The sequence below is a fragment of the Hordeum vulgare genome, chromosome 3H (assembly GCF_904849725.1).
Source record: "Hordeum vulgare subsp. vulgare chromosome 3H, MorexV3_pseudomolecules_assembly, whole genome shotgun sequence".
Classification (NCBI taxonomy): Eukaryota; Viridiplantae; Streptophyta; class Magnoliopsida; order Poales; family Poaceae; genus Hordeum; species Hordeum vulgare.
In genome coordinates, this window is record NC_058520.1 from 168,936,918 (window position 1) to 168,963,923 (window position 27,006).

The window sequence follows — 27,006 nt, forward strand, 5'->3', positions numbered from 1 at the left end:
ATGATCTATTTGATGTAATCACTTTGTGCGGTGCGTTTGTTGGGATCTAATGAATTATGGGTTTATGTTCAGATTATTCATGATATAAATATGAGCCTTCTCTGAATTACTATATGGTTCTTATTTGCATGATTATTGTAGCTTCATAAATGTCTATGATCTATTGATTGGTTTGTCCAACTAGATTGATCTATCTTTAGCGAGAGGGGTGCATTATAGTGGGTTCAATCTTGTGGTACTCAATCCCAGTGTTAGAAAGGGACATGACACGTATTTGTATTGTTGCCACTAAGGATAAAATAATGGGGTTCATTCATATTGTGAGTTTACTTTGTCTACATCATGTCATTGTTCTCCAACCATTACTCTGTTTTACTTAATATTCTAGATGTGCTGGATAGCGGTCGATGGGTTGAGTAATAGTAGTAGATGCAGGCAGGAGTCGATCTACTAGATTATCGATGTGATGCCTATATACACATGATCATTGCAATGGATAAATATTGGATAACTATGCGCTTTTCTATCAATTAGCCAACAAAAATTTGTTTACCCAGTGTATGCCTTCGTCATGAGAGATGCCACTAGAGAACACTATGGCCCACATGTCTATGCATATATAAATTTTAACTAAATACCTCGCTGCCTTTAATTATTTGTATTTACTTTTTAGATTTAATATATTTTAGCTATCTATCTATCACTACTTATCCACTGGCAAGTAATGAGTTCAAGGGGATTGACAACCCTCTTTTCCGCGATGGGTGCAAGTGTTTACTCTTTTGTGTGTAGGCACTGAAGACGGGAGTTGCGTGGTCCTCGTATTGGTTTGATAGCCTTAGTTATCATTGACGGAAGTATTTATATATACTATGCTACATCATCCCCTCCTCTCTGGGGAAAAATCCAACGCATATCACAAGTATCACGAAGGATTTTTGGTGCCGCTGCCGCGGAGTATCACCAACTTACTATCAAGTACCTTCTCACAAATTCATTCACTTGTTCTACTTCTATTTTTTTATTTTTTTCTTGCTATAAAAATAAAAAATAAAAAATATTTACCTTTGCTAGTTTACTTGTTTGCGTGCTTTACTTGTTTGTTTACTTGTTTTACTTGTTACTTTGCTTGCTCGGTCACCATGTCTCAAGATAGATTATATAATGTGTCCTATTACCATAGGATGACCAAAATCAAAACCTCCATGAAATTTTTTATGACTACTCAACACGAGCATAATAAATTCTTTGCTGCTGAAATCAAGGAGCACTCAAATTTGTTAGATGCTATTAGTAAGTAACTTTATTGAGTCAATAGAGAAGTGTCTAGTCTCCAATCATAATTAGTGCCAACTGACGAGCTGATAGGAAAGATATCTGATAAGCAAACTGATGACCCACAAGTATAGGGGATCTATCATAGTCCTTTCGATAAGTAAGGGTGTCGAACCCAACGAGGAGAAGAAGGATCTGGCAAGTGGTTTTCAGCAAGGTAATATTTGCAAGCACTGGAATTATCGGTAACAAGTGGTTGTGTGGTGAGATGATTTGTAGCAAGCAACAAGTAACAAAAGTAGCAACGGTGGAGCAAAGTGGCCCAGTCCATTTTGTAGAAAGGGACAAGCCTGGACAAAGTCTTATAGGAGGAAAAACGCTCCCGAGGACACACGGGAATTTTTGTCATGCTAGTTTTCATCATGTTCATATGATTCGCGTTCGTTACTTTGATAGTTTGATATGTGGGTGGACCGACGCTTGGGTACTGCCCTTACTTGGACAAGCATCCCACTTATGTTTAACCCCTCTCGCAAGCATCTGCAACTATGAAAGAAGAATTAAGACAAATTCTAACCATAGCATTAAACTAGTGGATCCAAATCAGCCCCTTACGAAGCAACGCATGAACTAGGGTTTAAGCTTCTGTCACTCTAGCAACCCATCATCTACTTACTACTTCCCAATGCCTTCCTATAGGCCCAAATAATGGTGAAGTGTTATGTAGTCGACGTTCACATAACACCACTAGAGGAAAAACAACATACACCACATCAAAATATCAAACGAATACCAAATTCACATGACTACTATTAGCATGACTTATCCCATGTCCTCAGGAACAAAAGTAACTAGTCACAAAGCGTAATCATATTCATGACGAGAGAGGTAATGAGTAGCATCAAGGATCTGAACATAAACTCTTCCACCAAATCATCCAACTAGCATCGACTACAAAGAGTAATTAACACTACTATCAACCTTACAAGTACCAATCGGAGTCACGAGACGGAGATTGGTTACAAGTGATGAACTAGGGTTTGGAGATGAGATGGTGCTGATGAATATGTTGATGGTGATGAGTCCCCTCCGATGAGAGGAGTGTTGGTGATGACGATGGCGACGATTTCCCCCTCCGGGAGGGAAGTTTCCCCGGCAGGATCGTCCTGCGGGAGCTCTAGATTGGTTCTGCTCAAGTTCCGCCTCGTGGCGGCGGCGAATCCTCGAAAAAGCCTCCTCCTATTTTTTTGGGAACGAAACCCTTCATATAGCAGAAGAGGGGGGCCAGTGGGCCAGCAGGGAGCCCACCTGCCCCCTAGGCGCGACCAGGGGGGGGGGGTGGCCACGCCTACCAGGCTTGTGCCCCCTGGTTGCGCTCCTGTGGCACTTCTTCGGCCCAGTATTGTTTATATATTCCCAAAAAAATCCACGTTGATTTTCACGGCTTTTGGAGTTGCGCAGAATAGGCATCTCAAACTTTCTCCTTTTTCACGCCAGAATTCCAGCTGCCGGCATTCCCCCTCTTCATGTAAACCTTGCAAAATAAGAGAGAAAAGGCATAAGTATTGTACCGTGAAGTGAAATAACAGCCCAAAAAGCAATAAATATCAACATGAAAGCATGATGCAAAATGGACGTATCACAAACCACTCTAGTAAATAAGATGGCCGCTGAACCAGAATCTTTCCGTATTGGTAATCATGTTGAAGATCTTAAAATTATTGATACTTCTCCCATTGAATCTTTGTTTACTAATATGGAAATAGGTGATAAAGGGAATGGAGACTCAACTTTAGTTAGAAGGCATCCCAATTGCTTGGAGGGTGATGATTATAATGATAAAATTGAAAAAGTGGGTTTGGATAGATGAAAATTTTAAATAGTGATGTGCCCACTATCTTGGATTACAAGTACTTTAATTATGAAAGTTTCTCTTTAGTAGAATGTATTTCCTTGTTACAATCCATTATTATATCCCCAATGCTTATGAACAAAATAAAGCTTTTACTAAACTTATAGTAGAAGCAATGATAAAATCTATGCTGAGGAACTTGAGCTAGAAGTCTCTATTCCTAGAAAGTTGCATGATGAGTGGGAACCTACTATTAGAATTAAGCTCAAAGAATATGAATGTAATGCTTTGTGTGACCTAGGTGCTAGTGTTTCAACTATACCTAAATCTTTATGTGTAGTACTTGGTCTCATCGATATACATGAGTGTTCCCTTAACTTGAATCTTGCAGACTCTACTATCAAGAACCCATTGGGAAGAATAAATGATGTTCTCATACTTTTTAATAGAAATATGTGCGTGTAGTGCAATAATTGATATGAAAGAGGAAAGATAAGGTTACAATTCCCATTAAATAAAGGGATGGAACAATTCCCTAAAAAGAGAATCAAACCACCTTATGAATCGATCATGACGGCTACTCATGGGTGGAGGGTCAAAGATGACAACACTTGATCATATGCATTATGCCCAGCTAGGGGTGTAAAACAATAGCGCTAGTTGGGAGGCAACCCAATAGTTATCTTATTTTTCTAGTTCTACTATCTGTTTGTGTGCTATAACGTGATTATTCCTACTGTAATGATTGTCTTTTTATGTTTAAATTGGTTTTTGTGACAAGTAAAGCCATTGGGATGATTTAAATGATAAGTAGAATTCATATAGTGCAAAAACACAAACTTTAGTGTCCAGTGCAGATTTTCTCTCATTTTACTGGAACGTATTTTTGATCTGAATAGTTTACACAGTAATTTTATACAAATTTCTCAGGTTTTCCTATTTTTTAAATAATTTTAGGAGTTATAGAAGTAGGAAGTCTTTGCTGATCACTACAGACTATTCTGTTTTAGACATATTCTATTTTTGCTTGCATAGTTTGCTTGTTTTGATAATGCTATGGATTATATCGGGGGGTATAAGTCATGGATAAGTTAGAATACAGTACCTTATAAAATGATAAAATATGAATCAATTTATAATAGTACCTAATGTTTGTGGTTCGCGTATTCTACTAACGGATCTCATGAATTTTCTGTTGAGTTTTGTCTGCTAAAATTTTCAAGTTTTGGGTGTTTTCACGATGTATGAAGGAATAAGGAGTGACACGAGACTAATCTTGGGGATAACCAAGGCACACCAACATAATATTCTAGGATGACTCAAGCGTCTAAGCTTGGGATGCCCCGAAAGGCATCCCCTCTTTCGTCTCAATACATCGGTATGTCACTTGGAGCTATATATTTATTCATCACATGATATGCATTTTGCTTGGAGAGTCGTTTGCTTTTGTTTTAGTTTTACACAATCATCATTTGTTGGACACACCCAGTTGATATATACATATGTTGACCATAAATTAAGGAATACTTGTGCTTCACTTATATCTTTTGAGCTAAGTAGTTTCTCTAGTACTTCACTTACATCTTTTAGAATGCGGTGGCGTATAGATTTATAGAAATAATTTCACTCTCGTTCTTCACTTAAATTTGTTTGAAAGTTAATAAATAGTGATAGTTATTTGCATTGGTTATAAGACTAGTCCAAAAATAATAGGTATTCAAGGAGTGCATAATCAAAACCACATGTAGCACATAAAAGAGAAATTGTGGGTTAATGATGTTGATGAGGTAATATGAAAGGGTATGAGTGCATGATTGTTGGTTAGTAAAAATATCAATAGTTAAAGGATGTTAATCTGTTGTTCATCTAAATATTGGTTATGACATGGTGATGATGTTTGAGCATTCTTATTCCTCATTGAAATATTGTGCTGCTTAGGGCCGGGGTGTGCAATGGTTAACTCCTACCAACCTCCCCCTAGGGGCATGCGATTAGTACTTTGCTTTGAGAGAGCTAATAAAACCTTGCAATAAGTATATGAGTTCTTTATGACTAATATGAATCCAAGGATGTATGCACTCTCATCACCTCATATTTGCTAGCCTCTTTGGTACCGTGCATTGCCTATTCTTACCTAGAGGATCGGTGCAAACTTTGCCGATGCATCCAAACCCCGCGACATGATACACTCTATTGCACATAAGGCACCTTATACCTTCCTTAAAACATCCACCATACCTACCTACCATGGAATTTCCATAACCATTCCTATATATATATTGCCATGCAACTTCCACCGTAACATCATATGACTAGCACTCACATTGTCATACTGCTTTGCATCATCATGTATTTGACATAGTATTTGCGAGAAAGCCACCATTCAACATTGTCATGCATGTTACGCTAGATCATTGACATCCTAGTACACTGCTAGATGCATTCATATAGACTCATATTATTTAGTACTTTTTCATATCGAGTTGTAAGTAAATATAAGTGTGATGCTATCCATTATTTATGGCACTATCTTAGTGAGGAAAGGATGATGGAGACAATGATTCCCCCACAAGACGGGATGAGAATGCACACGAAAAATAAAATAAAAAATAAAAAAAGGAGAAAAGAAGAAAGAAAAAAAAAGCGGAAAATAATAAAAATAAAAATAAAATAAAATGAGAGAAAAGAGAGAAGTGGCACTGCTACTACTTCCTCCGTTCTTAAATATAAGTCTTTTAAGAAGTTTCACTAAGGGGATTACAAACGAATGTATATAGACATACTTTAGAGTATAGATTCACTTATTTTGTTTTGTATGTAACCCTCTAGTGAAATTTAAAAAAGACTTACATTTAAGAACGGAGGGAGTACCTCTTTTTCCACACTTGTGCTTCAAAGGAGCACCATGTTTTTCGTATAGAGAGTCTCATGTTTTGTCACTTTCATATGCTAGTAGGAATTTTTCATTATAGAACTTTCCTTGTATATTACGATGACGGGCTTCCTCAAATGCCCAGGGTCTTCGTGAGCAAGCAAGTTGGATGCACACCCACTTAGCTTTAGTCGAGCTTTCATACACCTATAGCTCTAATGCATCCGTTGCATGTCAATCCCTACTCCTCGCATTGATATCTATTGATGGGCATCTCCGTAGCCGGTTGATATGCCTAGTTGATGTGAGTCTTTCTTCTCCACCTTACCCCTTTGAAACCTATCACCATATTCTATTCAACCTATATTCTATGTCCATGGTTCACGCTCATGTATTGAGTTTGTAATAAAAAACTGAAGCACATTAAAAAGTACGATCTAATTGCCTGGCTTAACATTGTGGTGCTTGACATTTGTATTTATGTGTTGAAGGCAGAGCCATACCATGCTAACATTAGAAAATGAATGGGGGATAAACATTCTTTATGAATCGTATATTTTGAACATTGATAATCATGTTACTTATGTTCACGGATATAACCATGGTGATGTTTGTTAATTCAACATTTCTCAATGATCACACCTACAATAGATTACATGTTGGGTATCATGTCACATCAAAAAATCTATTTTTATCATTTACCTACTCGAGGATGAGTAGGAATAAGCTTGGGGATGCTGATATGTCGCCAACGTATCTATTATATTTTATTGTTCCATGCTATAATATTATCATTCTAGAATATGTTTTGGGCATTTATTTGGTGATTCATATTATTTTTGAGAACTAACCTATTAACCTAGTGCCAAGTGCCAATTGCTGTTTTCTACATGTTTTTGGCTTTTGAGGTTTACAATACCATATGGAATCCAAATACCATGAAACTTTTTGATGATTGTTTCTCGACTAAAAGAAGACATGGAAGCTTGGGGAGAAGGCCCCGGGACACACGAGGGCCCCACAAGCCAACATGGCACGCCTAGGGGGTGGCTATGCCTTGTTAGCTTGCGGGACACCCTAGGCTCTCCCGACCTTGTTCTATGGCTTATAAATTCTCATGTATTCCCAAAACACTAGGGGACCTCCGAAACACTTTTTCGCCACCGCAAGTCTCTGTTCCGCTCTGTGCCCATCTGGAGCCCTGTTCTGGTGCCCTGTCGGAGGGGGATCGATCATGGAGGGACTCTACATCAACCTTGCTGCTCCCATGGTGATGTGTGAGTTGTCTACCACAGACCTACGAGTCCATAGTTAGTATCTAGACCTACGAGTCCATAGTTAGTATCTAGATGGCTCTCTCTCTATGTGTTCTTCAATACAAAGTTCATCACATCTTTGCGATAATCCATACGATGTAATCACTTTGTGCAGTGCGTTTGTTGGGATCTGGTAAAGTCTGGGTTTATCATCATATTATCATGATAAATATTTGAGTCTTCTCTCTATTACTATATGATTCTTATTCGCAGGATTATTATAGCTTCATAAACTTCTTCGATCTATTGATTTTGTTTGGCAAACTAGATTGATAAATCTTTTGGTAGAGAGGTGCGTTGTAGTGGTTCAACCGCGCGGTGCTCAATCCCAGTGAAAGAAAGGGACATGGCACGTATTTTTATTGTTGCTACTAAGGATAAAATGATGGTGTTCATTCATACTGATTGAATTTACTTTGTCTACATCATGTCATTATTCTCCAAGCATTACTCTATTTTACTTAATAATCTAGATGCATGCTCGATAACAGTTGATGGGTGGAGTAATAGTAGTAGATCCAGGCAGACGTCAGTCTACTTGCTTATGTATTTGATGCCTATATACACATGATCATTGGCATGAATAAATATTGCATAACGATGCGCTTTTCTATCAATTTCCCAACAATAATTTGTTTACCCACCATATGCCTTCTTCGAGAGAGATGCCACTAGAGAACACTATGGCCTCTCGGTCTATTCACATATAAATTTAAAAAAATTCTAAATACATAGCTGCCTTTTATTATTTGTATTTACCTTTTATGTTTAATATATTTCAGCTATCTATCTACCACTACTTATCCGCTTGCAACTAACGAGTTCAAGGGGATTGACAACCCTCTTACCCGCATTGGGTGCAAGTGTTTGCTCTTTTTTTGTGTAGGCGCTGAAGACGGGAGTTGCATGGTCCTCCTATTGGTTCAATAACCTTGGTTCTCACTGAGGGAAATACTTATCTATACTTGCTGCATCATCCCCTCCTCTTTGGGGAAAACACCCAACGCAGATCACAAGTATCAACGACAGTGCAACATTTAGGCTTTTGTGATCAGGTGGTGGAGGGGGGAGGGCAAAAGTGAGCAAAGTTCTACCGCTTGAGCAAAATCGAGCACAACTAAGCGATGAGGGGCACATAAATAGAAAACCCAAATTATAAAGGGTGTTCCTCTAGTACATAACATACAAATCTTATGACAAGAAGTGTAATATCAACAGGAAACTATTTGTCCACTACACCTTGGCGGCCTTGGTGTGCTTCATATGGGAAAAATTGCTTGAGCTCTAAGATTCAGGTGGACATGGTTAAAATGAACAGAATTGAGTAAGCTATTAGTAGAGTTGGGAAATCCATGTGACAAGGCGGAAGTGAACTTCTTCCATGCCACACCACCATCTCTATTAGCAGCGGAAATACTTCACTGCTTTGGGAATCTCCTTGGCTCCACGGCTGCTGGTCGAAAGATATATCACCCTCATTTCCAAAATCTCTAGAAGGAAACGAATGGAAGGTGAGATGTCGCACTTGTCGGCGTTCTGGGAATGGGGGTACCCAGACTCGCCTGTTTGCAGCCTAGGGCTGGCCCACTCAATCGACCAAGCATCGGGAGACTTGACAAGGCCCTCGTGAGGGGCCAGGCCTCACGAGGAGGAATGGCAAAAAGACTCGTAGGGGCCCTTCTGAGGACCCCTCCAGAGCAGCGAACATTCCGAGGCAAGGCCCAGCTTCAGGAGTCAAGGGTGACGCCACGAAAGGAGAGGCGAGCAGCAGATGGCACGACGGGGCAGTTTCCCTTTTGTGCAAAGGAGGCGGGAGCATACAGGGGTCCCAAAGGCATCCTCCAAAGGTTTCCCTTCTGGTGCAATGAAGCCGCTGCCACACGCCAGTAGGGAAAACGTCATCCTGGGGCCCGTCTCTGCAGTGCGGACAATCACTTTGCACGCGAAGACTACCTTTGGGCAGGGGAGCATGTTCCCCTATTCCCCTTCAAAATTGGCCGTTGTGGGATCCCTTCCCGCCGAAGATATGAGGAAAGAGGACCCGGGCCTCCGCTATAAATAGACGGGGTAGAACACCTGGTAGAGGGAGTTCACTCCAACCGTAGGGCAATACACCTAGCCACTTGGCCTCTGAAGGCTCGAGAGCACTGTACTAGTTCATCCACCACCTCTCCGAGAGGTAATCCACCAAAAGCGGGAGTAGGGTTTTAAGCTTCACAGCGGCCCAAACCTGGGTAAACTGTCGTGTTCCTGGTCTCCCTCACCATCGCATGAGTTCTTAGTCCTGCCCACCGAGTAAGGAGCCTCGTAAATCGGATCTGTTGAGTGGCCTCTGCGTGCACCCTTGAGTTCGAATCCTAGAGGTTTTGCAGAGCCTGAAATCCGACATTTGGCGCGCCAGGTAGGGGCGTCTGTCGGAGCCTCCACGCCAACAGCAGGAACCAGATCTCGACTCGACAGCACCATGGCAAGTGCAACCACCAACGACTGCCGGTACGCGGCGGTGGGCGGCGTCCGAGCAAGCAAGGCCGTCTCTGCGATCGCTTGTGTTCTCGGTGGATCGCAGGCGCCACCCTCCAGCCGCCACATCAAGCGTTTCTTGCAGCGCGGGGGGACGGCTTGCCTAAGGACCGAGCCCCCGGAACGCCGCGTGTGGCGAGAGGTCAACATCACCTTCGACCCCGACGACCACCCTAAAGCCACGACGGCTGCCGGGGCGCTTCCCATGCTGTGCATGCCGACCATCTCTGGCGTGGCTGTTTCCGAGACCCTCATCGATGGCGGCGTGGGCCTCAACATCATCTCAATGGAGGCCTTCGACGCGTTGCGGTTACCCCGAGAGCAACTCGCACCCTCGAAGCCCTTTTTTGGGGTTCTGGTGGGATTCGTCGTTCCCGTCGGACGGATCCGTCTCCTTGTCACGTTTGGCACCCGCTCCAACTTCCGCACCGAGCATATCAACTTCAACGTCGCACACATCCACCTTCTGTACAATGCAATACTCGGCTACCCGGCTCTCGCGCAGTTCATGGCGGCGACGCGCCCGGGCTACAACGTCGTCAAGATTCCAGGGAGCGGCGACATGCTTACCGTCGTGGGGGACATCAACGATGCCTTACGGGTGCTCGGGCTATCCCATAAGACCGCGTCCACAGCGCGTGCCGAATCCAGAGGCGAGGCGCGTGCCGCGGAGGACCCAGGAGACGTCCACGACATCACGCCCATGAAGAAGAAGCAATTGTTTTCCCAGGACCGAGCGGAGATGAAGCAAGTGACGGTTGATGAAGGAAGCCTCGCCCCCACCTTCACCATCATCGCGAATCTCCTCCAAGACCAAGAGAAGGCCTTGGTGGATTTCCTCAGGGCGAACAAGAGCGCATTTGCCTGGAGCGCCTCCGACCTTGTGGGGGTTCCGAGGGATGTCATCGAGCACCACCTCATGGTGTGTCCGAGCGTGCGTCCGGTGAAGCAGAAGGCAAGGAGGAGAAGCAGGCGTTCATCGCTCAGGAGGTGCGCAAGCTAAAGGAAGCAGGGATCATAAGGGAGGTGCACTACCCAGAATGGGTGGCCAACCCGGTGGTTGTCCCATAGAAGTGTGGGAAGGAGCGCACGTGCGCCGACTTCACGAACCTCAACAAGGCTTGCCCTCGGGACCCATTCCCGCTACCACGCATCGACCAGATCATGGGCTCCACCGCAGAGTGCGACCTTCTGTGCTTCTTGGATGCATTCTCGGGCTACCACCAGATCAAGATGGCGGTGGAGGATGTCGAGAAGACAACCTTCCTCTCTGTGTGCGGGGTATACTGCTACGAGTGCATGCCTTTCGGGTTGCGAAACCCCGGGGCAACCTTCCAGTGGTTGATGCACATTGCCTTGGTGCCGTAGCTCGAGAGGAACGCGGAGGCCTACGTCGATGACATCGTGGTCAAGTCAAGGCAAGCAAAGACCCTGGTGGAGGATATGGAGAAGACCTTCGCCATCCTGCGGGAGGTGAACCTGAAGCTCAACCCCGAGAAGTGCGTCTTCGGGGTCCCATCAGGCAAGCTGCTCAATTTCCTGGTGTCGCACCGAGGGATCGAGGCTAACCCAGTAAAGGTAAATGCCATAAACAAGATGAGTGCGCCCACAACCCTCAAGGAAATGCAGAAGCTGGCGAGGTGTGTCACCTCCCTAGATCGTTTCATCTCCAAGATTGGCGAGCGGGCCCTGCCCTTCTTCAAGATCATGAAAAGGAAGGGGTCCTTGGAGTGGACCCTAGAGGCTGACGCTGACTTCAACGAGCTGAAGCGTTACCTCAGGAGCCCACCGGTCATGGTGGCGCCTCTCCTGCGGGAGCCTCTACTACTATACCTTGCTTCCACACCCACTCCGCCAGCGCCGCATTGGTGGCAGTAAGGGAGGAGCAAACCAGCAAGGGCACTACTTTGGGAAGCCCCAGCTTGCCCTCGCCCGATGCGCCCGAGGGCTCGTGCGACCCACAAGCTCAAACTCCCCCGCGAGCGGAGGGACCTGAGGCCCAGACTGGCGAATCATGTCATGAAGAGCCTTGTCCTCCCAAGGCCTCGACTTTTCCTCCGAACAACGAAATGCCCCGACCTCCTGAAGCTTCAAAGGAGCACGACGCCCCGGGCAGACGCGTACTCATCGAGCAACCAGTGTACTTCGTAAGCATGGTACTGCGGGACGCGCACTCGTGCTACACCATGTAGCAGAAACTCCTTCTGGCGCTCCTCGTCGCCTCGGACAAGCTGCATCACTATTCCAAGGACACCTGATCAAGGTCGTCTCTGCCTACCCCTTGGAGAAGATCCTGCACAACCTAAATGCATCAGGAAGAGTTGCTGAGTGGAACATCGAGCTTCAGGCCTTCAACATCGAATTCAGCATGACCAGGGTCATCAAGGGAGCTTCCCTATCCGACTTCATGGCGGAATGGACGGACGCATTGGACTGGGGGCTGGAAGGGAGCCAGTCCCTTGCCCCGGGAACAGTGGCGCCCGAGGGATGGACAATGCACTTCGACGGAGCCTTCGCGCGAATGGGAGCGGGGGCTAGAGTCCTGCTCACTTCCCCAATGGGAGACAGGCTTCGCTACGCCGTGCGGCTCTACTTCCAACGGGGGGAGAAGGTCTCCAACAACACAGTGGAGTACGAGGGCCTCATTGCCGACCTCAAGGCAACGACGGCCTTGGGGGTCCAACGCCTCACCATGATGGGCGACTCTCAGCTCCTCGTCAACTTCTCCAACAAAGAGTACACACCCAAGGACGAACATATGGAGAAATATCTGCAGGAGGCACGTAGGATTGAGAAATGTTTTCAGGGCCTGGAGCTGCAGCACGTGCCGCGAGGCGAAAACAAGGAGGCGGACGCCATTGCCAAAAGATCTTCGCATCGCGAGGCTCAGGAGCCAGGCGTTTTTGAGGAGCGACTCTTCAAGCCTTCCACGACGCCGTCACCTGAGGACTCAGCGCTGTGCAGAGAGGAGTTTCACCCCAGCACTGCCCTCGGGGGCTCCGGACTGCGGCCAGGCCTCGGGGGCTCGACTGCTTCTGGCCCTCGAGGCTCAAGACGATGACTGGATGCAGGAACTTGGGGCATATATGCTCCACGGAAAATTGCCGGAGAAGGAAGAGGATGCAGAACTTGTAGTACGACAAGCCTCAGCTTACTGCATGCGAGACGGCGCCCTGTACTGCAGGCGCCCGAACGACGTCGTGCTGCGGTGCATTTCCAGGGAGCAGGGGCGCGAGCTACTGGCCGACATCCACGGAGGGGACTGCAGACATCACTCCTCGTCGCGCACGCTCGCAGGTAAGGCATTCAGGTCAGGTTTTTACTGGCCTACAACTCTGGACGACGCCACCGAGCTGGTCAGGCCCCGAAGATCTTGACGAAGAGTGTCGCCTCCCCATCGTACTTCAAGTGGAGGTAGCGCCTCCCCTTCAGGCCACGGGCGCGGGCGAAGGTCTGCCACCTGCGGTTCAGATACATGTAACCGTTGGTGGTGACCTCAACCTCCACCGAGGATGCCCCGCAGCAGGAGCCGTCGGCCAACGAGAGGCCCCGAGGCCTGTCGGTTGGCAGTGCCTTTGCAAATAAGTTTGGAAGCTAGAGCCAAGAGATTTGTGACCTCTCCACCCACGTCATGAATTCCATCATCGTATCGGCCGAGTGGAGCCGCGGGTGAGGAGGCCGGGTGTCCATCACCGACCTCCCACTCCGGCCGCTACGGGCACCCGCTCGAGCCGACGTACCTCCATTGCCACTAATGGAGATCCCTGGATGGGTGGAACCACGACCGCGCCCGCCGCATGCCGCTGTCGGCGCCGCCGCATACTTCCGAGGGCGGCCTCGTGCCCTCTTGGTAGGTGGAGCAGAAGGACCTTCGTCAGGGGCCTTCTCCTTGTTGGTAGCACAGAATATCCTAATGGCGCTGAAAGGACGTGGATGTCGCCTAGAGGGGGGGGGTGAATAGGCGCTTTAAAATAATTACGGTTTAGGCTTGAACAAATGCGGAATAAACCACTTGTCGTCATCCTTCATGGGTTGTATGAGATCTTCCTTTTGACGCAAGCCCATGGAAACACACCTAACCCCCACATAGAACTCTCACGAAGACCATGGGTTAGTACACAAACACGTAATGACAATGATTACCATACCATGGGATCACTTGATCCCTGTCGGTACATCTTGTACGCATTGTGTGTTGATCATCTTGATTTACTCTTTGTCTGAGATCTTGATCAACCTTGTGTCTCTATGACCATTCTTTGGATAATACCGTGAATACCATCTTGGTCATCATATAAACTCCTTGAACCCAACAGATGGACTTCAAGAAGTGCCTATGGACAAATCCTATAAATATAATTTAAGGCAACCATTAGTCCATAGGAATTGTCATCAATTACCAAAACAACATATGGACATATATGCTCAAACAGGCGCCATGCGGAGCGAGTGAAGGGCTCAAGGTGGGAGACAAGGAAGACTTAGGCGACGCAAGCCTTATCGCCCTCGCCGGGTTAAATAGGCAGCCAAGAGCAGGCTGGCGTCCCTTCGCGTCCCTCGGCCCACACAGTTCATGAGGGGACACGCCCGCGTGGCGTGTGTACATGCGTCGCCCCCAAGGAGCAATGATGGATGGCACCGCATCCAGGCGTCACATCAATTTGACCAGGCGCACCTCTGGGAGCCTCGGGAACTCGAGTGTTGCCACTGGGCTGCACGTCGCGTGTGTAGCCTGACCCGCAGACATTTAGGGCCCATGAAGCTTCAGACTGCCTCCAAGGCTTCGCCGGGAAGCTAGCCCGGGCGCGCCTTGGGACCGGGGGTTACTGTCGGCGTTCTCGGAATGGGGGTACCCAGACTCGCCTGTGTGCGGCCCAGGGCTGGCCCACTCCATCGACCAAGCATTGGGAGACTCGACAAGGCCCTCGTGACGGACGAGGGCTCACGAGGAGGAATGGAAGCAAGACCTGTACGGGGCCTCCTCAGGACCCCTCCGGAGCGGCAGACATTCCGAGGCAAGGCCCAGCCTCAGGAGTCAAGGGTGATGCCAGGAAAGGATAGGCGAGCAACAGATGGGAGGACGGGCAGTTTCCCTTTTGGTGCAAAGGAGGCGGGAGCGTACAGGGGTCCCAAAGGTATCCTCCAAAGGTTTCCCTTCTGGTGCAACGAAGCCGTCGCCACCCGCCAATAGGGCAAACGTCATCCTGGGGCCCGTCTCTGCAGCACGACAATCACTTTGCAGGCGAAGACCACCTTTGGGCAGGGGAGCATGTTCCCCTGTTCCCCTTCAAAATTGGGCACTGTGGGATCCCTTCCCGCTGAAGATATGAGGGAAGAGTACCCGGGCCTCCGCTATAAATAGATAGGGTAGAACACTTGGTAGAGGTAGTTCACTCCAACCGTAGGGCAATACACCTAGCTACTTAGCCTCCGGAGGCTCGAGAGCACTATACTAGTTCATCCACCACCTCTGCGAGAGGCAATGTACCAAAAGCAGGAGTAGGGTTTCACGCTTCGCAGCGGCCCGAACCTGGGTAAACTGCCATGTTCTTGGTCTCGCTCACCATCGTGTGAGTTCTTAGTCTTTCTCACTGAGTAACGAGCCTGGTAAATCGAATCTGTTGAGTGGCCTCCGCGTGCGCCCCTGAGTTCGAATCCTAGAGGTTTTGTGGAGCCCGAAATCCGACAGCACCCCCATTTGATTAAAGTGAACGACCACTGTATTCATCTGGGAGGCGGCATACACTAGCCCAGGATGTCACCCTCGTGCATGATTTTACAATCATCGAGGAATAGTGTACGAGCCATTCGGCATAATGAGTGCTTTATTAATATGTACACTATAATAGTACTAGCGTTCCAAGTCTCAACATTGTGTTGAGGTCGGAACGGTCTGGGTAGTCAGGATGACTACCTCAGAGAAGACTACATTGGAAACTTCTACCATGGTAGCGACACGGTACTAGCGCGGCTCCAGTCCGTAGGGATCTGACTAGGTGCTCTCTTTCCTAGTGTCGCAACAACATCGTTTTCTAAAGTGATTCATACATGACCATGTTAAATGTCATTGAGTACATTTGAAAATACCCGCAAGCCAAAACTCGCAACTGCACCAAAGAAAAACTCCAAGCTCCTCAAGCACGAAACTGCTCTACGACTAGAAAGTAGTAACAACTAGCATGAACATCCACCAAGTCTAAACTACTGAAGTAAAACAGTAATATGACCACAAAGCTTAACTAGTAAAGTAAAATTGCTACACTTACAAAAAGTAAAAGTTGTCCTCGATGGGATATGTGGCTAAATTCTGTCCCCAAGGTGATCCATCAAGTTCTTAGCAATAACATATGATGATCACTACTAGCCTAAAGTCTTTTCCTGAGAGTGATCATTTAGTCTAAGGTTATTGTAACATCCCAAGTGCAACCGTGTAATATTTTCTTGAGTAACCTTGTATGCCATGAGAACTTTGTTTCACTTAATAGGATTTTGGTGCTTCATGAAATTCACTGGTGCATCATGTCATCATATCATGCATTCTATTTTCTTGTTGCATCATGTTGTGTTGAGTGAAGTATTGTGAGTGGAGATGTTATGCTTGCAAGTGATATTCATTATGAGAACCTCTCCATGCATGCTTGGGCTATACTCCATCTCTCCCTCTCTAATTGAAAAGATATGAAAATCATGATTTTCTGTGCCCTATACCATCCTAAAAATGTTCCTATGTGTGCTAATATTCTGAATGGGATTTTAAAATTATTCCTAGCCTTGTGAACCTCCCCGCCTTTGTCAAATAAAGTGTCTTGGTTTGTTTAATTGAGTGCATTTTATTTTTATTCTATTAAAAATACCCAAACCAGTTTTGTTAAATATAGCATATATCTTGGGTATCAAAAGTATTTTTGTTTTAGCCTTAAACCCTCTCTTTTGGTCTCTAAATTTTCCCTCTCCTTTTCCTATTTGGAAATGGGAAATGCTCAGCGAGGGAGAGAGAAGAATTATGTGGGCCTCCTTCCTCCTCGCGGCCGAGCATCGTAACAGCCCAATGCAACCCACAAGCCCACAAGCGACGAAACCCTATCGATCGTCTTCGCCCTATATGACAGGGCATCCAGAGAAGCCACGTTGATCTCCCTAGTGATTTGATGGTCAGAGTAGTCCCTAGACGTCAATATAAGCTGGCCTAGCCCTAGCCCCGACATCCCTCGCTCCATTCCGCCCCTCTCATTGCCCAGTGCCATCGGTAAGTCCCAGCCAAGCTCTCCCTGTCGCCCTACTCGCCATGCTCCGGCCGAGTTCGTGCTCTTGCTTGGGGTGACCTCTTCGTCTCGCCTCCAGCCCTGTGTGCCACGACTGACATGTGGGGCCAGGAAGCAACCCTGGACCAGCCTGGCGGGCAAGGTCACCCAGGGGATGGGCGCGGTTGCGTAGAGCATGTGTGTGGCGAGGTGGGCCAATAGTGGGTGTTGTGGGCATTGGGTTAGCGAGATGTATAAAGGAACCAACTACCAATGCCAGGACTATGAAAGTTAACTGTAACTGAATCTCAGAGTGAAGCTACCCTTCCTCTATCGGCACCCTTATCTTCTTCCTCCACCCTCTCTACCTCTCCTCCTCTGCTAGATCTAGATCGGGTACATTACAAGTGCTATAAGAGGTCAGGAGACCTGGAGACGGCCTACCCCCACCCCTGCTACACCACCAAGCAAGCCGCAAAGATAGAAGCCATGAGGAGCAGCTTGCCGTTCTCATCCAATCGGTCAACAAGGGCCATGCGGCCAACGGGAACCGTCTCGATGCGATCGAGACCTCTATGGAGCTCTGGCGCCCGGCGGTGACCAACCTGCAGCACCAACTCGACGAGCAACAGGGCAGGTGGGGCCCATTGCTCTTCTCCCGGCGCTGGTGGACCCGACAACATCCGTGGCTGATCCGGCGAGATCCACGGCCGATCCACCAGCGCCCGCTTCTGTGACGCCCGCGACGACTAGTCCGGGGCATCACGTGCCTAGTGGACACAGCGACGACGACGACCTCGGGGGCATGGCATGTGGGGTGGTCACCACCCTGGTGCCGCCTTCGGCCAACAGTGCGTCTCTATCTCCAGTCCCACCCCTTCCCCGCGTTTGGTAGTTCTGGTGGACAATGGGGTAGCGTATGAACAACAACAACAACATTCGCATATCAATTGGTCCCTGCCCAAGCTCGATTTTTCTCAACTCAACGGGGATAACCCCTAGTTTTGGAAAATTAAGTGTGAAAAAAACTTTGATGTGTATGGAGTGCAGCCAGAGCTCTGGGTTCGGGTAGCCACTCTGCATTTGAGTGGTAACACGACTAGATGGTTGAAGTTGCATGAAGCGCAGAGTAGGGTGTTTACATGATGGGAATTGTGCGAGGCTCTCTGCACCAAATTTGTGTAACACCCCAAATTTTTGGCAAGATTTTTATTTAATAAATTTGGCCTGAATTGTTTTAAAATTATATTCTAGGTTTTCTGTTGATTTCAAAACCTCTCTTATTCTTGGTTTTGTGAATAACCCTTTTTTTGAGCTGGAGATTTTTGAAAACTTTTACGTGACTTAACTGTTGACTCAAATATTCCCCCCCACTAAAAATTTATTCAAAATTAGTTTTTATTTTCCTAAGGGTTCAGTTTGGAACTGCAGCCACCTCTTAACCTCTTCCAAAAATTCCACAATAAGCTTGGCAATTACCTACTATGTTTCTGGATCAATTTTATATAATAATATAGCCAAGTGTTTTGGTAGGATTAAGCAAATTGATCAATTTTACTTTCTGGTCCAATTGTAGATTTGTACTACAACCCCCTAAATAAAGTCCCCAAAAATTCTAACAAAATTTGTAGTAGCCAAAGGGTTCATAGAAAATGAGTTCTATGCAAAAACCCAGCTGCATATTTTGGTAAAATATTGCTCATTGATATCTTTTCTGTTATGGTCCTGGAAGGTACTTTGCAATGCAACCGCTTCATTAAAGTCTCTAATAATTATGTAAAAATTTGTAGAGGTCAAGAGGTTTATACGAATGAGTTTTCTACAAAAATATATATTGGCCTTTTGAAATATTTAAGCACCACTTCTCTTTTCTGTTCTGGACCAGGTTGGCATTTTGAACTACAACCCTACTTTTTTCCTTCCCCAATACTCTTGAAATTTTTTGTGCTTCTTGTCCATCCTATAAAACCCTTAAGTATCAAATTTCAACCCCATTGGAGTTGTTTTGACCTTTGTTGCATCATCATTTTGTTTCTGCCCAGAAATGGATTTTGACTATAATTGCATTATGAAGTTGTTGAGTTGCTAAATCAAACCTTGACATCTTTGTGCCCATCCAATGAGGCTTATACCTGGTAACTTTTGTGGCTAGCAAGTGCCCCTAGATGCCCTTGGCATTCTGTCAAACACCTCGTGTCCATGACCAGGATTGACATGGAGTTTTTGTTTGTGTGGTGAAGTTGCACCCAGGAGTGAACCAATATGTCTAGCAGATCCCTAGTAGAGCCTTGTTTCATCACCAGCCCAAGCTCCTAGCTAGCCGTCGCTATCTGTCGAGCACCTGGCAGGCATGCCAGAGCATGCTCTGGAGCACGCGTATTGCAACCAGCAGATCCAAGCCACCGTGTCACAGCCGAGCCGCCCATCGCTATCTGAAGCAACCTCAGCACATGGACACACTCGCACGAGCTCCTCGTGCGCCCCTGTTGCCCCTGCCGCCCTTGCAACGCCGCAGCCGTGCCGGCCGTTGTCAAGCAGAAGTAGAAGCGCAGCGCCGCAGTGCCGCCCAAGCCCTCCTCAAGCGCCTCCTGCCCCGTGGACCGCCTCCCTGCATCGAGCCGCTGCTTCCACCCCTGTAACTGCATCGAGCCGCGCCTGTGTCGTCGCCAGTGGCTGTCCCCCACGATCTCATCCATCCCCGCTGTAGCACCGACACTCTGAGGCTACAAATAGGACCCCCGGCAGCCTGAGATTATCGCAAGTCCTCCCTGGTAGTCGTAGCCAGCCCCTCTAGCTCCAATTTAAGGCCAAGACCACTTCGTTCCCAACTCCAGTGACTTAAGGCCACCGCAGCCCCTCGGGTCAATTCGGTCTTGTTAGTGAGCTTTTCCCCTGCCTGAGCCTACCACTCAAACCCCATGGACCGAGCAGAGCTGCCCCACCCCTCGCCGTGCACCTAGGACCTCTCCTAGCCAGCACCCCGTCGGAGCCGAAGCTTCCTCCGCCGGAGAGGAAGGGCTGCTCGCTTCCGGCAGCCGCCGCATCCCCAAGGCCATGAAATGGATGCGCCTCGGTCCCCTGAGCACGCCGGTGCCCTCAGTTCCTCGAATGGAGGACCCTGTCGTCGGCGAGCCTCGCTGGAGTCCCTTCTCCCTTCGGCCACAGGAGGAAGAAGGAGACTCGAGTCAAACCTACGCGTGGGCCCCGCGCGTCGGCGTCTCTGTCCCAGCCAGACCCCGCGCTAGTGGAGATGCCTTGTGCCGAGTACGTCTTCTCCCTTGTTGTCGCGTATTTTCGCGTGAAGCGTTTTCTTTTCTTTTTTATTATTATAACAGATTTTTGACCAAACTTTGACTGGCTATAACTTTTTACAGAAAACTCCAAATGAGTTGATTCTTTTTCTCACCCTTTCAAATTCTGTCTAGTTTATTTTAATATTTATTTGAAAATTTTCTAACACAACTTTATGTGTTGTTTTTATATTGTGTGGTAATTAGCATATATTTTTAAATAGGCTCTGAAGCGAGGAGTTAAAACTTGCAAAATTTTTGTGGTGAACCCCACCTGTCTACACTTGGAAGGCAAGCATCCTGAACCTACTTTCAACTTGGTTAAGTTTGTTTGCTTGGTGGAAATAACATAGGATTATGTGATGCGTGTGGTGTTATTTTATGTGGCAAAGTAAAGCATGTGGTTTCATGATATTCAAGTAAGGATTTCTATGATTGTGGTGCATGGACAGTGGTCACCCTTTCCTACCCTACATGCTTACTGGATGGGATTCAGTGAGAGTCGGTGTCTTGTGGAGACATGACCGTGGGACTGACATCTCGTGGACGAGAGTGATCAACAAGGCGTGTTAGGTGGGTAGTGGCTCTGTGTGCACAGGGTTTGTGTTAATCATGCAGGTAATAATTAAACCTCCTAAGTCGACCATAGATCGAGTCTTGTCAGTATGTCACCTTATTTGCGTGCTACCATAGCTTCCTGGATAATGGATTCGGTATAGTCAGTTGCACACCTATTATCAGTCACACACCAGTAGAGTGGCCGGGATGAAGGTATCCACGACCGTGGTATAAATCTAGTCATACGGTCAGGGGCATGTGTGTTTCCAGTCTGGGACTGGAAGGGAGGGCACTCCCATGAGCACGCGGTATAAATATTTTTGACCCCATGCTAGTCGAGGTAGGAGCCTCCTCGTCTTATCGTTTTACCTTGGCAGCATAGTCCTTGTGAATTCGGGCTTTGCGGAGGTAAAGTGGGTGTGTGCTGACTCTGAGTGTCCACTTCTAAAATGCCGTACACGGGATTAGTCATGATGGCTATTGAAAACCGTGAACTATGGGTAAAGAGTACACCCTCTACAGAGTCAAAACTATTCGAGTAGTCGTGTCCACGGTCAAGGACGTTGGTTGACGAGTCAAGTGTCGGTCTTTTTAGGTAGTTAAAGGAGTATGAGACTAATTGGGAAATATGTTGGATGATTATAAGTATTATTTTCTATAGACTACCCCCTATGATTTTTATTGTTGAATATCCCTGGGACGGTTCTACCTCCTGGATGTTTTTTATTATTTCAGATAAGCCCTTTATGTGGTGTCGCTGAGACGCCGGACTGTGGCATGTTTATTGTTCCATATACGCCCTTTATGTAGTGTCCCTGAGAGGCCCGACTGTAGCATGTTAGTTTTTATTTCATATAAGCCCTTTATGTGGTGTCGTTGACACGTCCGATTGTGGCATATTTGTTATTATTTCATATAAGCCCTTTATGTGGTGTCGCTGAGACGCCTGCCTGTGGCATGTTTTATATTGCATCTGTTATTATTACCCTTACTGATTGCTTAATGAATTTCAGTATGATTATAACTTCACTACTAATTCGTGAGTAGTATTTTGGGTTGAGACAATATTATGGCATCATTATGAGTGTATAATTAACACTACAAATTATTTGTTTGTTTCTTGATGTTTGCGAGTACTTGCAAAGTACTCACTGGCTTGTCCTTGTCTATTGTCTTGGCCAGATTGCAAGCTTGGAGAGGAGATGCTTGACGATAAGCTTGGAGCATTGGCTTCGAGGACAACAGACGCACGGGATAGGAATTAACCCGGTCAGCTGTTCCTGTGGGAAATGGAGTCCGAGAGTAATTGGAGATCCCTGTAATGCTTCCGCCATCAACCACTAGAAACCCTTTTGATGTACTCATTAGACCACCTTGGTCTTGTACCACAATTTGTATTTTTGCTTGGACATTTGTATCAAGGAAAGGTGTGCCAGCTAACAGTATTCCTAGGGCTGGTATACTTAAGGGCCATTGGAAGGGAAATTAAAAATACCTGAAAATCTGGTCCCCACAATCTTGGTATCAGAGCCATGCTGTCTGTTGGCTAATCTTATCTTAGCTGGGTCAATAAGCACTAGACGACCACCCATCAAACCACTGCCATAGCCACCAGTCAAGTCTGCCCTAACCAGCAGCCGAATAGTGTTCGCCAACACCTTTAGGCAAGGCGGTGCCCAACGTATCAGACTAGCCCTATGGTCACACGCTAGTGACCATGACCATTTTGTGCTTCTCACAATCTTGTGAGAGAAGACTTCGTTCTCCTTTCTATAAAGGGAGCGATTGTCCCGCACAACACAACACGACCACAACCACCTCAAGATGTCAGGCCCGATTGTCCACAATGAAACCATTGCCGTAGACCAAGGAGGTTTCGTAGCCATTCTGGCCAGCCTAACCCGTCGTGCCTTTGCCATGGAAGAGCCTCCCGAGTATGTTGTGTACCAAGAGCGCACGAGTGGTGACATTCGTCACTTCTGGGCCACAGTACACATCTACGGCAGGAGTATCACCCAAAAGCGTCCCCATTGGTTCACCAGAAGGTCAACTTCCTACGAGCCCGAAGCCATCCAGCTGGCAGCTCAAGAGGCAATAATTAAACTCCGACACATGTCGCCAGGAGTTAACTATCGCTCGTTCTACTACTACCCTAGCCATGAAGGTTATGGTAGGCCGATCTAGGTCGCCAGCGGAGACCATGAGACCGACCCTGCCTTGTTGCACCTTGTGCGCTACGTGAGAGCGCAAGATGCACTGTACGACCAGGTCACCCTCAACCTGATTGCAGCTCGTGCAGAGCTGGCTCATCTGAGGAGGAGAGAAGCGGAGCCCGAAGCCAGCAACCCAGTAGTGTTGTTTGGGAGACCGATTGAGCTCCAACGGCCTGTCCGAGTTGCCGACCCAAATCACGCGCCTATCTCCCCCAAGAAGCTTCGCCGCATTTTGGGGATTTCCTCCAACGAAACGATAGCTACAGCACCCCGCAATGGACACCCCCGCTACCCCGACCTTGTAGCTCCACCCCCTTCCCTGAGCAACCGTGATGCCGTAGTTCCAGCAAACTTGACGTCCACAAGACCTGCTCACCTAAATGTAAACGAAGTAGACTAAGCCTTGACCATGTTGTAGAGTTCGCTTGCATGTAGTGGATGAGCTGGTAGTTCATGAATGAGCAAACTGATTTTGGTTCCATTATTTTAAGCACTGCAGGTAATCACCTGTGTATGCTTTTAGACCGCATAACTATAATTGGGCGTAACCACGACAGTCTATCACAGTAAGGTGTCACATTTCATGAACTTTTATCTGTGGTCTTGACCAAACCCCGCTAGAGCGAAGCCAACCACCGAGACCAACCCAACCTACGGCTTGTGTCCCAACCCGCCTATATAAGGGTCACCCAGTGATCTTCCCAGCAACCCTCACCTTGTGCACTGCCTTCACAACATTTTGCCATGCTACCCCAAGGAAGTTACCTCAGAACTCCAGATGCAACTCCGGGCAGTTTTGTTAAAGTATTTTGGGATTTTACCCGCAGTACCATGGGTTCTTCCTTTCCACCCCAATACGAGCTGTTCAAATCGAGGATGACACCCACTACCTCGAAATATTGGGTAGTTGTGCACATTTTTCCAGTAGACCCTAACGAAGACCCCACAAAAATCTGCTTCAACGGAAAATCTATGCCTACCCTAGAAATGGGCATAGAGGTTGCTGCCTAAGAAGCGGTTACTCGTCTTTGATATGCAGTACCATATGCTAGTGAAAGGGGGTACTTTATTTTCCGAGCCGTGCAGAACCCAGAGGAGCAGCATCTTTTCCGGGAACCCGTTCAGAGAGAGGCCCCGTGTTGGTTAGGCTCGTGCAATATGTCATCGCTTAAGGGCGTTTGACACAACACGTGATGGATTTCCTCCAGAACCTCGCCATCCAGAGCTATCAAATTGCCATTAGAGAACCCTTGAGGACAGGCCTCGCAGGACGCATTCTGCAAGTCATGCAACCGCTCGCCCCTGAAGACAAAGTGGATATTCCCCTGCCATGAATATTTCCCCATGACCATTAGATTTGTTTTGCGTGCACTATAAATACCTTGTTGTATCTACTAGTATGGTTATGTTTGTGTAATGTGATGATTGTACCTTGTATTTTATATTACTGCTTGCATGTGTTTAATCTGTGTGATCGCGACAATTTTTTTGCCTTAAGGTGTTTTTCTTGCAATGACCTTTGCATAATTGCTTTTTCTACTGCAGTAAATAGATCATTCAACATAGATTTTATTTGCATGGCAGATAGCTCATAACCACACACATTCTGCCAATGCACTAAGAGCAGAACCACACACACAGGACCCTAGCTAACTACCTCGCTAACACCACAGTTCCTCCAAAAGGAATACACTGTGAGTAATTTATTTCGCAAGGGTGCTACCAACCCAGTGGCAGCCATCCCCGCAATTTTTGCACGCGCCTAGTCTTCGTGCTCATCACCCTTGCGGAGAGCCGCCACTCGAGCAGCAGTGTCACGACGATCATCTTGGATCATCGCACACAGCAAAGCCGAGAACCCAATGAATGCCGCCACTCCTCCGACCAGCAGGATGATCAACCACCCCGGGTACTCCTCCGCCATTGGAGCCTCACTTCGAGCTCCTGCAAGCAGAAAGGAGGAAGAGGAGGAGACATGAAGAGTGAGGCCGAGAGTGAGGTAGATGAGAGAACGACACTGTCGTTTTATAGCCGAGATCGGTGCATGATGGACGCAGTCCACCAGCGCCGCTCGTCGCTCGGTCGCCGGTGTTCGGAAACGAATCCCCGAGCAGTGTCGACAAAGCACTGGCCCGCAATGCGAGTGCTTGCTGCGCCGACAGCTAGTACACCGCACACTAGTACGGTACGACCCTTGACGCCTACGAGCTAGACGCCACGCGTGGAGAAAGCAGCGTTAAGCGCGCGCGAGAGAGAGGAAAGAGGAGAGACGGAGGAAGAAGAAGAGACTGACCGTGGGCCCTGGACCCACATGTCACCGAGAGAGAACACTATGCACTCGGGTACGACAAGCAAATTCAGAAATTGAAAATTTTCCTTTTTTGAATTTTTTTGTCGTAGCCATTTGTAGCAACCCCTCATTTTTGCCAAATCGTAGCTTTTGTCTGTATCACGAGTACCACACTGTAGCTGCACCAATTATTGTTTTTACTGTGATACCCTTGCTTCTGTTTAAATACCACTCGAGGTTTGTTTCTAACAAATCTCGAGGACCAGATTTTTTGAAGGGGCATAGAGTTTGTAACACCCCAAATTTTTGCCAAGATTTTTATTTAATAAATTTGGCCTGAATTGTTTTAAAATTCTATTCTAGGTTTTCTGTTGATTTCAAAACCTCTCTTATTCTTGGTTTTGTGAATAACCTTTTTTTTGAGCTGGAGCTTTTTGAAAACTTTTATGTGACTTGAGTGTTGACTCAAATATTTTCCGCCACTAAATATTTATTCAAAACTAGTTTTTATTTTCCTAAGGGTCCAATTTTGAACTGCAGCCACCTGTTAACCTCTTCTAAAAATTCCAAAATAAGCTTGACAATTACCTACTATGTTTCTGGATCAATTTTATATAATAATATAGCCAAGTGTTTTGGTAGGATTAAGGAAATTGATTAATTTTACTTTCTGGTCCAATTGTAGATTTGTACTACAACCCCCTAAATAAAGTCTCCAAAAATTCTACCAAAATTTGTAGTAGCCAAAAGGTTCATAAAAATGAGTTTTATGCAAAAACCCAACTGGGTATTTTGGTAAAATATTGCTCATTGATATCTTTTCTGTTCTGGTCCTGGAAGGTACTTTGCAGTGCAACCTCTTCATTAAAGTATCTAATAATTGTGTAAAAATTTGTAGAGGTCAAGAGGTTTATATGAATGAGTTTTTGGCAAAAATATATATTGGCCTCTTCAAATATTTAAGCACCACTTCTATTTTCTGTTCTGGACCAGATTGGCATTTTGAACTACAAACCTAATTTTTCCTTCCCCAATGCACTTGAAAACTTTTGTGCTTGTAGTCCATCCTATAAAACCCTTAAGTATTAAATTTCAACCCCATTGGAGTTGTTTTGACCTATGTTGCATCATCATTTTGTTTCTATCCACAAATGGATTTTTACTATAATTGCATTATGAAGTTGTTGAGTTGCTAAATCAAACCTTGACATATTTGTGCCAATCCAATGAGGCTTATACCTGGTAATTTTTGTGGCTAGCAAGTGCCCCTAGATGCCCTTGGCATTCTGTCAAACACCTGGTGTCCGTGACCAGAATTGACATGGAGTTTTTGTTTGTGTGGTGAAGTTGCACCCAGGAGTGAACCAACATGTCTAGTAGATCCCTAGTAAAGCATTTAGCCACTCTGGAATGTTTCATCACCAGCCCAAGCTCCTAGCTAGCCGTGGCTATTTTTCGAGCACCTGGCAGGCATGCCAGAGCATGCACTAGAGCGCGCGTATTGCAGCCAGGAGATCCGAGCCACCGTGTCGCAGCCCTGCCGCCCCTTGCTATCCAAAGCAACCTAAGCACGTGGGCA